We start from the raw sequence: 14,955 nt of genomic DNA on the forward strand, positions 1-14,955 counted from the left end.
CTTGTTGCCTGTTTGCTCAATTGTCAGTTTGCATGTTATTATGGTTTTTGTCTGTCTGTCTCCCCCGATTAGACTGTAAACCCATCAATGGGCAGGGACTGTCTCTATCTGTTGCAGATCTGTACATTCCAAGCGTTTAGTACAGTGCTCTGCACATAGTTAGCGCTCAATAAATACTAATGAATGAATGAATGAAGTGACCTGCCCAGGGTCACAGAGGCATAACAAATAGTTCGTGCCGGTGGCCGCAGCATCATCCTGTTTCCAAATGCTCACTTTGTGTGCCAGGGACTGTTCTAAACGCTGGGGCAGATCCAGGCTAATCGGGTGGGCCACAGTCCCCGTCCCACGTGGGGCTGACGACTTCACCCCCATTTTCCAGATGAGGTAACTGAGGCCCAGAGCAGTGAAATGACCTGCCCAGGGTCCTACAGGCATAACAACAGTTCGTGCCCATCGCCGCAGGCTCACCCCGTTTCCAAATGCTCACTTTGTGTGCCAGGGACTGTTCTAAACTCTGGGGCAGATCCAAGCGAATCGGGTGGGCCAGAGTCCCCGTCCCACGTGGGGCTGACGACCATCACCCCCATTTTCCAGATGGGGTAACTGAGGCCCAGAGCAGTGAAATGACCTGCCCAGGGTCACACAGGCATAACAAACAGTTCGTGCCGGTGGCCGCAGGCTCACCCCGTTTCCAAATGCTCACTTTGTGTGCCAGGGACTGTTCTAAACGCTGGGGCAGATCCAGGCTAATCGGGTGGGCCCCAGTCCCCGTCCCACGTGGGGCTGACGACTTCACCCCCATTTTCCAGATGGGCTAACTGAGGCCCAGAGCGGTGAGGCGACTTGCTCAAGGTCACACAAGCCTTCCGCGGGCTGCCCCCGGCCCCTCGCCCGTCGGGACCCCCTCGGCCTCGGCAGACAGGGGGTCGTAGCCCGGGGCCAGTTGTGGGATGGTGGCCAGTGGGGGGTCGCGGGAGCCCCCCGAGGAAGGCAGGAGGGGCAGGGGCGGAGACGGCCCACACGCAGGCACATTCCGGGGACAGCTGGAGGGAGACAAGAGGAGGAGGGAAGGGAAAGGCGATCGAAGGGGAGAATCGGGCGAGAGGGAAGGGCCCGGCTGGCCGCTCTGGCTACGAGGAAGTTGGAGGGGCGAGGCCCCAAACTTTGCTCAGCCGCCCCCCTCCTCCCCGGTGCTCTCCTCCCCCCAAACGGGGGCTTCGGCGGGCGGGAAGGGGGAGACCGGCCGCCTTTATTTTTTTTTTCTTACCTGCCGCCGCGGTGTCTCCCCAGAAGGCCGAAGCGCAGCCGACTCGCACGGCGTCCTTGCCGCCGGGCCGGCTCCCCCCGAGCGCCCGGGCCGGGCCGCCCGCCCCCGCCGCCCTCCGGAGCCGAGCGGCGGGGCGGGGCCCGCGCAGCAGCGCCACGCCAAACCTCATCGTCCCGCGGGCTTCGCCGCACAACGCTCCGCGGAGCCGGGGCTCGGCAGGGCAGGGCAGGGCCGGGCCGGGCCGGGAGGGGAGGGGAAGGGTGGGGCAGGACTGGCCGCCGCCCGTCAGCTGGGCGGGGAGCGCTCCCTCCCTCCCTCCCTCAACCCGGGGTGGGGGCGGAGTCTGGGCCAAACCCGTCCTGCAGGGGGCGTGCGGGGGGCGGAGGGAAGGAGGGAGGGACTGAATGAATGGGTGAGTGCGGGAGGGAATGAGTGAGTGAGTGAGTGAATGAATGAATGAATGAATGAATGAATGCGTGAGGGAATGAGTGGATGAATGAATGAATAGGTGAATGAATGAATAAGCGAATGAGTGAATGAATGAATAAGCGAATGAGTGAATGAATGAATGAATGGGTGAGTGCGTGAGGGAATGAATGAATGAATGAATAGGTAAATGAGTGAATGAATGAATAAGCGAATGAATGAATGAATGAATGGGTGAGTGAGTGAACGAATGAATAAGTGAATGAGTGAATGAATGAATAAGCGAATGAATGAATGGGTGAGTGAACGAATGAATAAGTGAATGAGTGAATGAATGAATAAGTGAATGAATGAATGGGTGAGCGAATGAATGAATAAGTGAATGAGTGAATGAATGTGGGTGAGTGAGTGAGTGAATGAATGAATGAATAGGTGAGTGAGTGAGTGAGTGAGTGAGTGAGTGAGTGAGTGAGTGCACTTACCAAGAGAGCAGTTGCCAGACACTCATTCATTCAATAGTAATAATAATAATGTTGGTATTTGTTAAGCGCTTCCTATGTGCAGAGCACTGTTCTAAGCACTGGGGTAGATATAGGGTCATCAGATTGTCCTACGTGAGGCTCACAGTCTTCATCCCCATTTACAGAAGAGGGAACTGAGGCCCAGAGAAGTGAAGTGAGTTGCCCCCAGTCACACAGCTGACAAGTGGCAGAGCCGGGATTCAAACCCATGACCTCTGACTCCCAAGCCCGGGCTCTTTCCACTAAGCCACACTGCTTCTCTATTTATTGAGCGCTTACTATGTGCAGAGCACTGGACTAAGCGTTTGGAAGGTACAATTCGGCAACAGATAGAGACAATCCCTGCCCATTGACGGGCTTACAGTCTAATTGGGAATAATGTTGGTATTTGTTAAGCGCTTACTATGTGCAGAGCACTGTTCTAAGCGCTGGGGGAGATATAAGGTAATCAGGTTGTCCCAAGTGAGGCTCACAGTTTTCATCCCCATTTTACAGATGAGGTAACTGAGGCACAGAGAAGTCAAGTGACTTGCTCATAGTCACACAGCTGACAAGCGGCAGAATGGGGATTTTAACCCATGACCTCTGACTCCCAAGCCCGTGCTCTTCCCACTGAGCCATGCTGCTTCTGTGCACTCACTCACTCACTCACTCACTCACTCACTCACTCACTCACTCACTCAGTCATTCGCTTGGCTTCCGTCCCCTCCACTCTACCGAGACTGCTCTCTCTAAGGTCACCTGTGACCTCCTTCTTGCCAAATCCAATGGCTCCTACTCCATTCTAATCCTCCTTGACCTCTCTGCTGCCTTTGACACTGTCGACCATCCCCTCCTCCTCCATACCTTATCTCACCTTGGCTTCACGGACTCTGTCCTCTCCTGGTTCTCCTCTTACCTCTCTGGCCGGTCATTCTCGGTCTCCTTCGCTGGAGCCTCCTCCCCCGCCCATCCTTTAACTGCTGGAGTTCCTCAAGGGTCAGTTCTTGGCCCTCTTCTGTTCTCCATTTACACTCACTCCCTCGGTGAACTCATCCGCTCTCACGGCTTTGACTACCATCTCTACGCAGATGACACGCAGATCTACATCTCCGCCCCTGTCCTCTCCCCCTCCCTTCAGGCTCGCATCTCCTCCTGCCTCTGGGACGTCTCCACCTGGATGTCGGCCCGCCACCTAAAACTCAACATGAGCGAGACTGAGCTCCTCATCTTTCCTCCCAAACCCGGTCCTCTCCCAGACTTCTCTATCACCGTGGATGGCACGACCATCCTTCCCGTCTCTCGGGCCCGCAATCGCGGTGTCATCCTTGACTCGTCTCTCTCGTTCACCCCACACATCCTATCCGTTACCGAGATCTGCCGGTTTCACCTCTACAATATCGCCAAGATCCGCCCTTTCCTCTCCACCCAGACGGCTACCTTACTGCTACGGGCTCTCGTTATATCCCGGATAGACTACTGTGTCAGCCTTCTCTCTGACCTCCCTTCCTCCTCTCTCGCCCCGCTCCAGTCTATTCTTCACTCCGCTGCCCGGCTAATCTTCCTACAGAAACGATCTGGGCATGTCACTCCCCCTCTTAAACAACTCCAGTGGTTGCCTATCGACCTCCGCTCCAAACAAAAACTCCTCACTCTAGGCTTCAAGGCTCTCCATCACCTTGCCCCGTCCTACCTCTCCTCCCTTCTCTCTTTCTACCGCCCACCCCGCACGCTCCGCTCCTCCACCGCCCACCTCCTCACCGTCCCTCGGTCTCGCCTATCCCGCCGTCGACCCTGGGTCACGTCCTCCCGCGGTCCTGGAACGCCCTCCCTCCTCACCTCCACCAAACTGATTCTCTTTCCCTCTTCAAAACCCTACTTAAAACTCACCTCCTCCAAGAGGTGTTCCCAGACTGAGCTCCTCTTCTCCCTCTACTCCCTCTGCCATCCCCCCTTTACCTCTCCGCAGCTAAAGCCTCATTTTCCCCTTTTCCCTCTGCTCCTCCACCTCTCCCTTCCCATCCCCACAGCACTGTACTCGTCCGCTCAACTGTATATATTTTCGTTACCCTATTTATTTTGTTAATGAATTGTACATCTCCTTGATTCTATTTAGTTGCCATTGTTTTTACGAGATGTTCTTCCCCTTGACTCTATTTATTGCCATTGTTCTTGTCTGTCCGCCTCCCCCGATTAGACTGTAAGCCGGTCAAACGGCAGGGACTGTCTCTATCTGTTGCCGACTTGTTCATCCCAAGCGCTTAGTACAGTGCTCTGCACATAGTAAGCGCTCAATAAATACTATTGAATGAATGAATGAATTATTCATTCATTTGCTTATTCATTCATTCACTTATTCACTCACTCATTCACTTATTCATTCATTCATTCACTCACACCCATTCACTCATTCATTCACAATAATTATGGCATTTGTTAAGCGCTTACTATGTGCAAAGCACTGTTCTAAGTGCTTGGGGAGATATAAGGTAATCAGGTTGTCCCACGTAGGGCTCACAGTCTTGATCCCCATTTTACAGATGAGGGAACTGAGGCACAGAGAAGTTAAGTGATTGGCCCAAGGTCACACGGCTAACAAGAGGCCAAGACGGAATATTCATTCATTCATTCACTCATTCATTCATTCACCAACTCACCCATTCATTCATTTACTCACTCACTGCCAAACTACTTGTTTTGTTTTGTTCTGTTTTGCTTTGCTTTGCTGTCTGTCTCCCACATTTAGACTGTGAGCCAGTTACTGGGCAGGGATTGTCTCTATCTGTTGTCGATTTGTGCATTCCAAGTGCTTAGCACAGTGCTCTGCACATAGTAAGCGCTTAATAAATTCATTCACTCATTCATTCATTCATTCACTCATTCACTTATTCATTCATTCACTTATTCATTCACTCATTCATTCATGATGATGGTATTCGTTGATGATGACGATGATGATGGTATTCGTTCATTCAATCGTATTTATTGCCAAGCACTGTTCTAAGCACTGGAATTAGGTTGCCCCACGTCGGGCTCAAGTCTTAGTCCCCACTTTACAGGTGAGGAAACTGAGGCCCAGAGAAATTAAGTGATTTACCCAAAGTCACACAGCTGACAAGTGGCGGAGCAGGGATTAGAACCCACGACCTCGGACTCTCAAGCCCAGGCTCTTTCCACTAAGCCACGCTGCTTCTCAATAAGCCCTTACTATGTACCAAGCACTGTTCTATGTGCTGGGGGAGATACAAGGTTATCAAGTTGTCTCAGATGGGGCTCACAGTCTTAATCCCCATTTTACAGATGAGGTATCTGAGGCCCAGAGAAGTTAAGTGACTTGACGAAAGCCACACAGCTGACAAGTGGCGGAGCAGAGATTAGAACCCGCAACCTCTGACTCCCAAGCCCCATCTCTTTCCACTGAGCCATGCTGCATCCATCCATCCATTCAACCATTCATTGAATTGTATTTATTGAGCACTTACTGTGCGCATAGCACTATGCTAAGTGCTTGGAAAGTACAATACAGCAATAAAGAGAGACAATCCCTAGCGCTTGGAAAGTACAATACAGCAATACAGAACATGTCTACCACCTCTGTTATATTGTACTTGCCCAAGTGTTTAGTGTAGTGCTCTACCCACCATAAGCACTGATTGATTCTGAGAAGTTCTGAAAGCCAATTGCTCTTTGACCTTTTAAAGAAAAGCCCGGGGGAGGGGGAGTGATAATATTTAACAACTATCTGGGGATGTGATGAATTTAAAATAAATTATAAATTATATATAAATTATAATATAAATTATATATTACTCTATAAACTATAATAAAATATCCCGGAAAAATTTAGGGGAGTTCAAAATCAGAATCCCTACTCAAAGTTGTAATGGTCTATAGTTATAATTCTATTTATTTTATTAATGATGTGTATATATCTATAATTCTATTTATTTATATTGATGCTATTGATGCCTGTTTACTTGTTTCGAGGTCTGTCTCCCCCCTTCTAGACTGTGAACCCGTTGTGGTCAGGGATTGTCTCTATTTGTTGCTGAATTGTGCTTTCGAAGTGCATAGTACAGTGCTCCGCACACAGTAACCACTCAATAAATACGACTGAATGAATGGTCTAAGTAAAAATGGGTTTTTTTTTTCCACTTTTCGTCAGTAGATGGCTCAATTACATCAACTATTATGATCCTCCCTCTGGAATTTGTGGTTCAGTCAGAGCTAACATCTGACTCCTCTTAGAACCAAATGTTACTTAGCTGGGGAAAGCGCTTGGAGGCACGAGACATTTAAAAGCATTTGACTCACAGTGAAGTAAGCAGAATTAATTTGTGTTTAAATTACATGACTGACTACCTGAGCATCAATCGCTAACAGCTTTGACTCTTCTGTCAAAAGTTTGTCAAAGGTTTCAATCCCAGCTCTCTCGGAATACAGTAAATTAACGTTTATTTATTAGGACTCTCTTATTCAGGTCATTATCGGTAACGCATGTTGCATAGAGAAAACTCTTAAGTTATCTGGGTATAAAGAAGCGTATATTATATAGCACAAATAAAGCAGGATTTGGAACAGAGATGGACAAGAAGGGAAAAGATGAAGAGAGAAAGGGGAAATAATAATAATTGTGATGCTCACTATGTGTCAAATACTGTATTAAATGCTGGATATTAGTTAAGTTGAACATGGTCCCTGTCCCACAAGGGGCTCACGGTTTTAGTAGAAGGCGGGACAGATATTGAATACCCATTTACAGATGAGGCAACTGAGGCACGGGAAGTCAATCAATCACATTTATTGAGCACTTACTATGTGCAGACCACTGTATTAAGTACTTGGAGAGTACAACACAACAATATAACAGACACATTCACTGCCCACAATGAGCTTAGATCCTAGAAGGGGAGACAGACTTTGATATAAATCAATAAATTACTGATATGTACATAAATTTTGTGGGGCTGGGAGAATAAATGGAGCAAGTCAGGGTGATGCAGAAGGGAATGGGAGAAAAGGACATGAGGATTTAGTCAGGGGAGGCCTCTTGGAGGAGATGTGCCTTAAATAAGGCTTTGAAGGGGCCAGGGGGAGAGTAATTGTCTGTTGGCTAAGAGGAAGGAGGGTGTTCCAGGCCAGAGCAGGATGTGGGCAAGAGGTCAGCGGTGAGATAGATGAGTTGGAGGTACAGGGAGGTGGTTAGCATTAGAGAAGCAAAGTGAGCCGGCTGGCTTGTATAAGGAGAGTAGCAAGGTGAGGTAGGAGGGGGTTAGGTGATAAGCTAATGGTAAGGAATTTCTACCTGATGCAGAGGTTGATGGGCAACCATCGGTGATTCTTGAGGACTGGGGAAACATGGACTGAACGTTTTTGTAGAAAATGATCCTGGCGGCAGAATGAAGTGGGGAGAGACAGGAAACAAGGAGGTCAGAAAGGAGGCTGATACAGCAATCTTGGCGGGATAGGGTAAATGCTTGGATTAACATGGCACCAGTTTGGATGAAGAGGAAAGGTCGGATTTTAGAATTATGAAGGTTGAACTGACAGGATTTAGTGCTAGATTGAATATGTAGGTTGAATGAGAGACAGAAGTCAAGGATAATGTCAAGGTTATAGGTTTCTGATACAGGAAGGATGGGGGTGCTGGTTACAGTGCTGAGAAAATCAGAGGGACTTTAAGGTTTGGGTGAGAAGATAAGGATTTCTGTTTTGGACTTATTAAGTTTGAGGTGACAGCAGGCTGTTTAAATAGAGAAGTCTTGAAGTCAGAAGAAAATGTGAGACTGTAGAGAGGGAAAGAGATCAGGGCTGGAGATGTAGATTTGGGAATCATCCATGTTGAGGTGGTGGTTGAAGTCATGTGAGTGATTGAGTTCTCCAAGGAAGTGGATGTAGATGGAGAATAGAAAGGGACCAGAAACGAACCCTGAGGGACACCCACAGTTGGTGGCGGGGGGAGGCAGAAGTGACTTGCCGAAGTCATACAGTAGGCAAGTGGTAGAGCAGGGATTAGAACTCTGATCTTTTGACTCCCAAACCCGTGGTCTTTTGCAGCTTTTTCAACAATGTTAAAAGTAACACTGATATGCACTTAAGGAGCAGTAGATGGCACTAAGTGATTAAAAATATTACCATCGGTCTTCCAGAGGGCACATATTCCCTGTTCTTGGAATCCGGCTGGAGTTTGAAACAGGCTCTTTTTCCTGTTTTCTTACTCTCCTTTTGAAACAGGATTATATTTGCTTCATTCAGAGACAACGGCCTCAGCAAAAGTAGTGTAAAGTCTCCTGCATATCCCTAACAAAGACAGACAGGAACACTTTTTTTGGGGGGGGGGGGTGGTATTGTTAAATGCTTACTATGTGCCAGGCACCCCTCTAAGAGCTGAGGTAGATATGGGGCTTGCAGTCTTAATCCCTATTTTACAAATGAGGGAACTGACTCACAGAGAAGTTAAGTGACTTGCCCTAGGTCACTCAGCAGACAAGTGGCAGAGCTGGGACTAGAAGCCCCAGGTCTGTGCTCTATCCACTAAGCCTGCTTCTCGCTGATAGATTGGTAAGTAGGTAGGCGGGTTGGTAGGTAAAGAGAAGCGGCGTGACTCAGTGGAAAGAGCTCGGGCTTTGGAGTCAGAGGTCATGGGTTCAAATCCCGGCTCGGCCACTTGTCAGCTGTGTGACTTTGGGCAAGTCGCTTAACTTCTCGGTGCCTCGGTTACCTCATCTGTAAAATGGGGATTAAAAGTGTGAGCCCCACCTGGGACAACCTGATTCCCCTGTGTCTACCCCAGTGCTTAGAACAGTGCTCGGCGCATAGTAAGCGCTTAACAAATACCAACATTATTATTATTAAAGCAGGGAACAGATTCCCAGGTGTTTGGGGGGTAACCTGAGATGGCTTCAACAGGGCCCCTGCTTTTCAGGCTGCAGGAACTTTGGGGAATCTGGGCCAGGTTATACATTCTCCCAGCATGGGGATTCCCCAGGGAAGACTGAGATGATCCTAAAACCCATATCCATGGTTTTGACCGACCTTTGACTTCCACTGCAATTCCATGGGATTCCAGGGTCACTCCTGATTCCAAGTACTCCCAAGAAGCCACAAGATTCCATATTATTGGAGACTATGTTCTCCCCTTTTAGAATTAGAAGTCCCTCATCTCTTAGCATAGCTTGCTGTGACAGTGCCAAGCACTGAATTTGCACCTTTTATTCACCACACCCTCAGCCCCACAGCACTTATGTATACATCCATAGTGAATTTGAATGGTTGTCTTTCCCTCTAGGCTTTAAGCTCCTTGTGGTCATGGAACTTGTCTTCGAACTCCATTATACTGTACTCTCCCAAGCGCTTAGTACAGTGCTCTGAACACAGTAAGTGCTCAGTCAATACAACTGATCAATTGATTGTCTGATGGTATATTGCTGACCATGAGGATTGTTTCTCCAAGCATCTTTTGATGTTACTAGAAGAGAAATTACTGGACTGAACAGACCATTGTTCTGACCCACTTTGTTGTTTCTCATGGTCTTTGAAAAATATTCTTAATTCAATATAGGCTCATCCCAATGTCTAAATTATCTTTTATAACAATAATGCATTCTTGCTATTGTGCTGCACCTGATTTATTTTGGATCTCTCTTCAACCCTAAAATTTCAATCATAGTCATTTTCATGGATACTGGATTGAAAAGTCTCATTCTAAATGCAGCATTATATGGACCGATGAACCGTTTATTGCAGGGCCCCAGTTCACTGTACTTGTTGAGTCCACATATGAAGTTTATTCGAAGCACTGAGAACACAATAGCTAGCCTTCAAAGTTGGGTTGATTTCAAAGGACTGTGCAGAGACTCCTTTAACACTTAACCTGCTATTTATTTAGGTCGGTCCCACTGGGGCCAAAGGAGAAGTTCTGCCCGCTTTGAGGATTTCAGAAGGCCACTTAACTTATCAACTAGAATTTAGTGACTTGCTTCTACGATCTATCCCAAGGCAGCACCAAATTCTGGAGAGGAGGATATGAGCTGAAGGGAAGGGGTGGCTTCCTGGGATTTTTGTAAATTTAAAGTTGTTCTCCCTGACAGTGCTGCAGAAAAATTATTGAGAAGCAGTTATCAAACACCCCTCCAAATACAGAAAGTCATTGTTCTTAAGATGCCAAGAGTACAGTGTCTGCTCCCCAAGTGGTGAATTGCCTGGGATCATTTCATGGGCAGGGAACATGTTTGCTAATTCTGTTCTACTGAGATCTTCCAAGGACTTAGTACAGTGCTCTGCACATAAGTAAGTGCTCAATAAATACCACTGATGGATTGATTGATTGATTTCAGGCTATGTGAGAGTGAGGTTAAGGAGGAACTACTGAGATTTGTGTGGCCGAGCAAACTGAAACATACCTCAAAGGGCATATGATACTTGGGTCATATTGTGCTCCCTCACTCTTGATTTTTAGGATCGCTATCCAACCCAACTGGGTTTTAGGTTTTTTTTACTGGAACAGTGGAGATTGAGATATTTCATGTCATGGTAAAGAAAAGAAAAGCTGAGAGCCACATTTTTCCTTTAGATATAGATAGGTGTGGACTGAAAATTGTTTTATAGAATGTCAAGTCAACTGGAATAAGAAAATGGAGGGCAGAAATGTCAATAAGCACACATAGAAAAGGGAAAATTCCCTTCTCTGGTATTCAGTGCATGGAGTAAATGGTCCTAAATACCCCTGAGTGTTACCCCTCAGGTATCCCTGAGACATTTGCACTGGAGACCTGCAAGCTGCAGTTTACCTGACCCTATCAATAGGTACAAGACAATCAATAAATTGATATTAATAATTATGGTATTTAAGTGCTTAGTATGTGCCAAGCACTATATTATGGACTGGGGTAGATAAAAGATAATCAAGTCAGACACATTCCCTGTCCTATATGGGGTTAACAGTCTAAAAGGAAGGGAGAACAGACATGAGGAGCAGCATGGTCTAATGGAAAGAGCACAGTCCTGGGTTCTAATCCCTGCTCTGCCACTTGACTACTGTGTGACCTTGGGCAGGTCACTTAACTTCTCCATGCTTCAGTTACCTCATCTGTAAAATGGGGATTAAGACTTGAGCCCTATATGGGGCAGAGACAGTGTCCAAACTGATTACCTTGTATCTATCCCAGCATTTAGAACAGCAGGTAGCACATATTAAGTGCTTAACAAATACCACAATTATTATTATTATTATAAATCACCATTTTACAGAGGGGTAATTGAGGCAGAGGGAAATTAAGTGATTTGCCGTAGGTCAAACAGCAAGTATTTGGTATAGCCGAGGTTAGAACTCATGTCCTCTCACTCCTAGGCCCATGGTCTCTCCACTAGGCCACATTACTTTCCTAATCAGTAGAATTCCTAGAGCATCTACTGTCTGCAGAGCCCTGTATCAGGTGCTTGGAAGAGAACTATAGAATTAGTAGACATGATCCCTGCTGTAAAAGAGCTCATAATCTATCAGGGGAAACAGAAAATAAATTACTGATAGGGGAAAGTAGGAAATAGGCATATTATCTACTTTTAAGCAATTACTTTGTGTCAGGCACCGTACTAAGCACTAGGGTAGATACAAGCCAATCAGATTGGACATGGTCCATGTCCCAAATGGACTCACAGTCTTAATCCCCATTTTACAGATGAAGAAATTGAGGCACAGAGAAGTTAAGTGATTGCCCAAGATCACTCAGCAGACAAGTGGCAGAACTGGGATTAGGACCATGTCCTTCTGACTCCCAGGCCCATGCTCTATCCACTAGGTTACACAGCTTCTCACTAAGCCATGCTTCCTCTTGTAAATTAGTGCTTAAGAAATAAGATGTGTAAAGTATGTATGGGAGATTGTTGCCTTATGCTGCTGAGTCACGTCCGACCCCTAGCAATGCCATGGACACATTTGTCCCAGAACGCCCCACCTCCATCTGCAATCATTCTGGTAGTGTATCCATAGAGTTTTCTTGGAGTGGTTTACCGTTGCTTCTTTCCCCGTGGTAAATCTGAGTCTCCATCCTCGAATCTCCCATGCCGCTGCTACTTAGCACAGCTGAGTTTTGACTTGTAGCAGATTGCCTTCCACTAGCTAGCCACTGCCCAAGCTAGAAATGGAATGGACAGGTCTCTGGTTGACTATCCCTCCCGTAGTCGAGACTGGCAGAGTACTGGAAACTCTCCAGGTGCGAGCCTAAGAGGTGTGTACGGGAGAGGAGATAGTAAGCATTTAAGTGCCTAGGCGGTGCTGAAATGCTGGAGTGGAAGTTAGGAAATATAAATGGGGGAAATTAGATTTTAATCTGCTGTGCATAAAGATGTGATTTGAGAAGGGCTTTGAAGATGAAGAGAGCTGTATTTTTTGAGATTTGAGGATGAAAGAGAGTTGATGGAGTGTCTTAAAACTTATGGTCAGGACTTGATGTGAAGAAGGATGGGTAACCATTTGAAGCTTGTGAGACATGTGGAGATGTATTTAAAACAATCCTTAAAAAATTGATTCAGGTAGCAGAATGAAATATAGACTGGAGAGGGAGACACCGGAGGCAGAAATATTAGCGAGAAGGCTGAGACAGTTGTCAAGCTGGGAGATGACAATAAATCTATCAGTGATATTTGTGGTACACTTACTGTGTGCAGAGCATTATACTAAGTACTTAACACTGGACTAGTCCATGTACCAGTGGAGTGGCCATTTGGATAAAGAAGAAGTAGTGGATCTGACAATGTGTTGTAAATACCAAGAGGATTTGGCAAGAAACTGAATATAGGGCTTAAAAGAGAGAGGATTAACCAAGGCTGCAGGTTTCTGAGTAGGGAAGGATAGTGGTGTGTAAACTGTGATGGGAAAGTAAGATGAAGAAGAAATTTAGGAGGGAAGATGAGGCGTTAAGTTTTGGCCATATTGAGTGTGAGCTGGTAGTGGAACATCCACGTAGAAATGTCATGGAGGCTACTGAGGTGGTCACTGAAGCCATGGGACTGGAAGAGAGCCCCAAGAGAGTGGGTGTAAACTGAGGGGGAAAAAGGGTACCCAGAAAAGAGGAACTGTTGGTGAAAGAAACTGAGAAGGGTTGTCTGTGGCAGTAAGTGGAGAACCAGGAGATAACCAAGGATAGACAGTGTTTCCAGGAGAAATAAGTGGTCTGCAGTAGTGAAGAGCACTTGAGAAGACAAGAGGTTAAGAAAAGTTAGGGTGGAGTACAGTCCATTAGAGTTGGCAAGATTTACTTCACTGTTGATCTTAAAGAGAGCAAAAGCAGTGGAGTTAAGAAGGAGGAAACTGGACTGTAGGGGGTCAAGAAGAGAATTGGAAAAGGGGAAATTGAAGGCAAGTGGTGAATGCATCCTATTCGGAAGTTTGAACAGGAATGGGAGGAGGGAGATAGAGTAATAGCTGAATTCTGCAGTGGAATCCAGAAAAGGGTTGTGTTTTTTTAGGATAGGAGATGCATGGGCATGTTTGAAGACAAAGGGGGAGGGGATAATAGTAATAATGATGGTATTTGTTAAGTGCTTACTATGTGCCAAGCACTGTTCCAAGCACTGGGTTAGATACAAGATTATCAAGTTGTCCCACGTAAGGCACACAGTCTTAATCCCCATTTTACAGATGAGGTAACTTAGGCACAGAGAAGTTAAGTGACTTGCCCAAAGTCACACAGCCGACAAGTGGCGGAGCCGTGAGTAGAACCCATGACTTCCGACTCCCAAGCCGTGCCCTTTCCACTAAGCCATGCTGCTTCTCATATTAGAGAATGAGTGGTTGAAAAGTCCAGGAAGAAGAGTGGGTAGATACAAGATAATCAAGTTGGACCCAATCCCTGTTGCACATAGGGCTCATCATTTAATGGGGGGAAACACATTTAATTCTCATATTACAAATGAGAAAACCGAGTCACAGAGCAGTTAAGTGCTATGCGGAAATCAAACAACAGGGATGTGGGCGAGCAGTGAGTAAAATCCCGGTACCCCAACTTCCAGGTGCATGCTCTTTCCTCTAGGCCATGCTGCTTCAGCCAGGATGCTTAGAGCAAGCCACAGCTAAGGCTGCATTGCAGGCTATCCTAAGGCCATCCTTCGTCTTCCAGCCTCACCATAATCTGTCCTGTCTTGCCATAGCCATGGTCTGTACCGTTCCGCCCATGGATGAGGATGGCAACACAGAAATAACACATGAGGGGTACAAAACTAGCTGTTTTGCAAATAGAGACCTACATACCATAGCTTACCTGGCCTGACCTTAGGTACCATAGAAAAGATGCAAATCAGTCCAGGTAAGTAGATATTTTGTGGGTACAGGGAAGGGAAAGGGGAAGCTTCAGATGGATAGTTTGAGAGTTTGGGGGTCCATATGGAAACTAAATAAGGTGATATTTATTGAATACTCTACTTGGTACAGAACACCACACTAAGCCCTTGGAAGACATGTTACCTAACCTCAAGGAGTTTACAAATTTAATAGGGAAGGTGCAGATCTATAATCTACAAGGACTACCTATGTCTAGATTCAGCCCATAAGACTATCTGCTCTCAACCCATCCACTACACTCGCTTCCTGGCATTTTCCTTCTACTATCCTTCCCCTTGTACTTCTTCACTTACCAGTTACCCACCCCCGTCCTAACCACCCTGCTTACCCGGTTGTTGTTAATGCCTGGACATCACCTACCCCCCTCTCTAAAGGTATCAATATTTGTTCTAGATGCACAGGGTGACCACCCACCCCCCAAA

The 14,955-nt window shown here is 46.6% G+C and overlaps 1 protein-coding gene and 1 non-coding gene across 2 annotated transcripts in view; both read right to left on the reverse strand.

The window, feature by feature from the left end:
* The window catches only part of LOC114815562, a 97,593-nt gene extending 96,236 nt beyond the window's left edge, over positions 1-1,357 (reverse strand). The window contains exon 1 of the mRNA XM_029076849.2: positions 1,271-1,357. The gene's annotated coding sequence lies outside the window, so the exon portion shown is untranslated. The remainder of the gene's footprint in view (positions 1-1,270) is intronic.
* A 10,930-nt stretch (positions 1,358-12,287) lies between these two features.
* On the reverse strand, positions 12,288-12,425 carry LOC114815860. The gene has a single exon (XR_003763662.1). It is a non-coding gene; the product is annotated as a small nucleolar RNA SNORA7 (small nucleolar RNA).
* Between the last annotated feature and the right edge of the window lie 2,530 nt (positions 12,426-14,955).

Source organism: Ornithorhynchus anatinus, chromosome 12 (assembly GCF_004115215.2).
Source record: "Ornithorhynchus anatinus isolate Pmale09 chromosome 12, mOrnAna1.pri.v4, whole genome shotgun sequence".
Classification (NCBI taxonomy): domain Eukaryota; kingdom Metazoa; phylum Chordata; class Mammalia; order Monotremata; family Ornithorhynchidae; genus Ornithorhynchus; species Ornithorhynchus anatinus.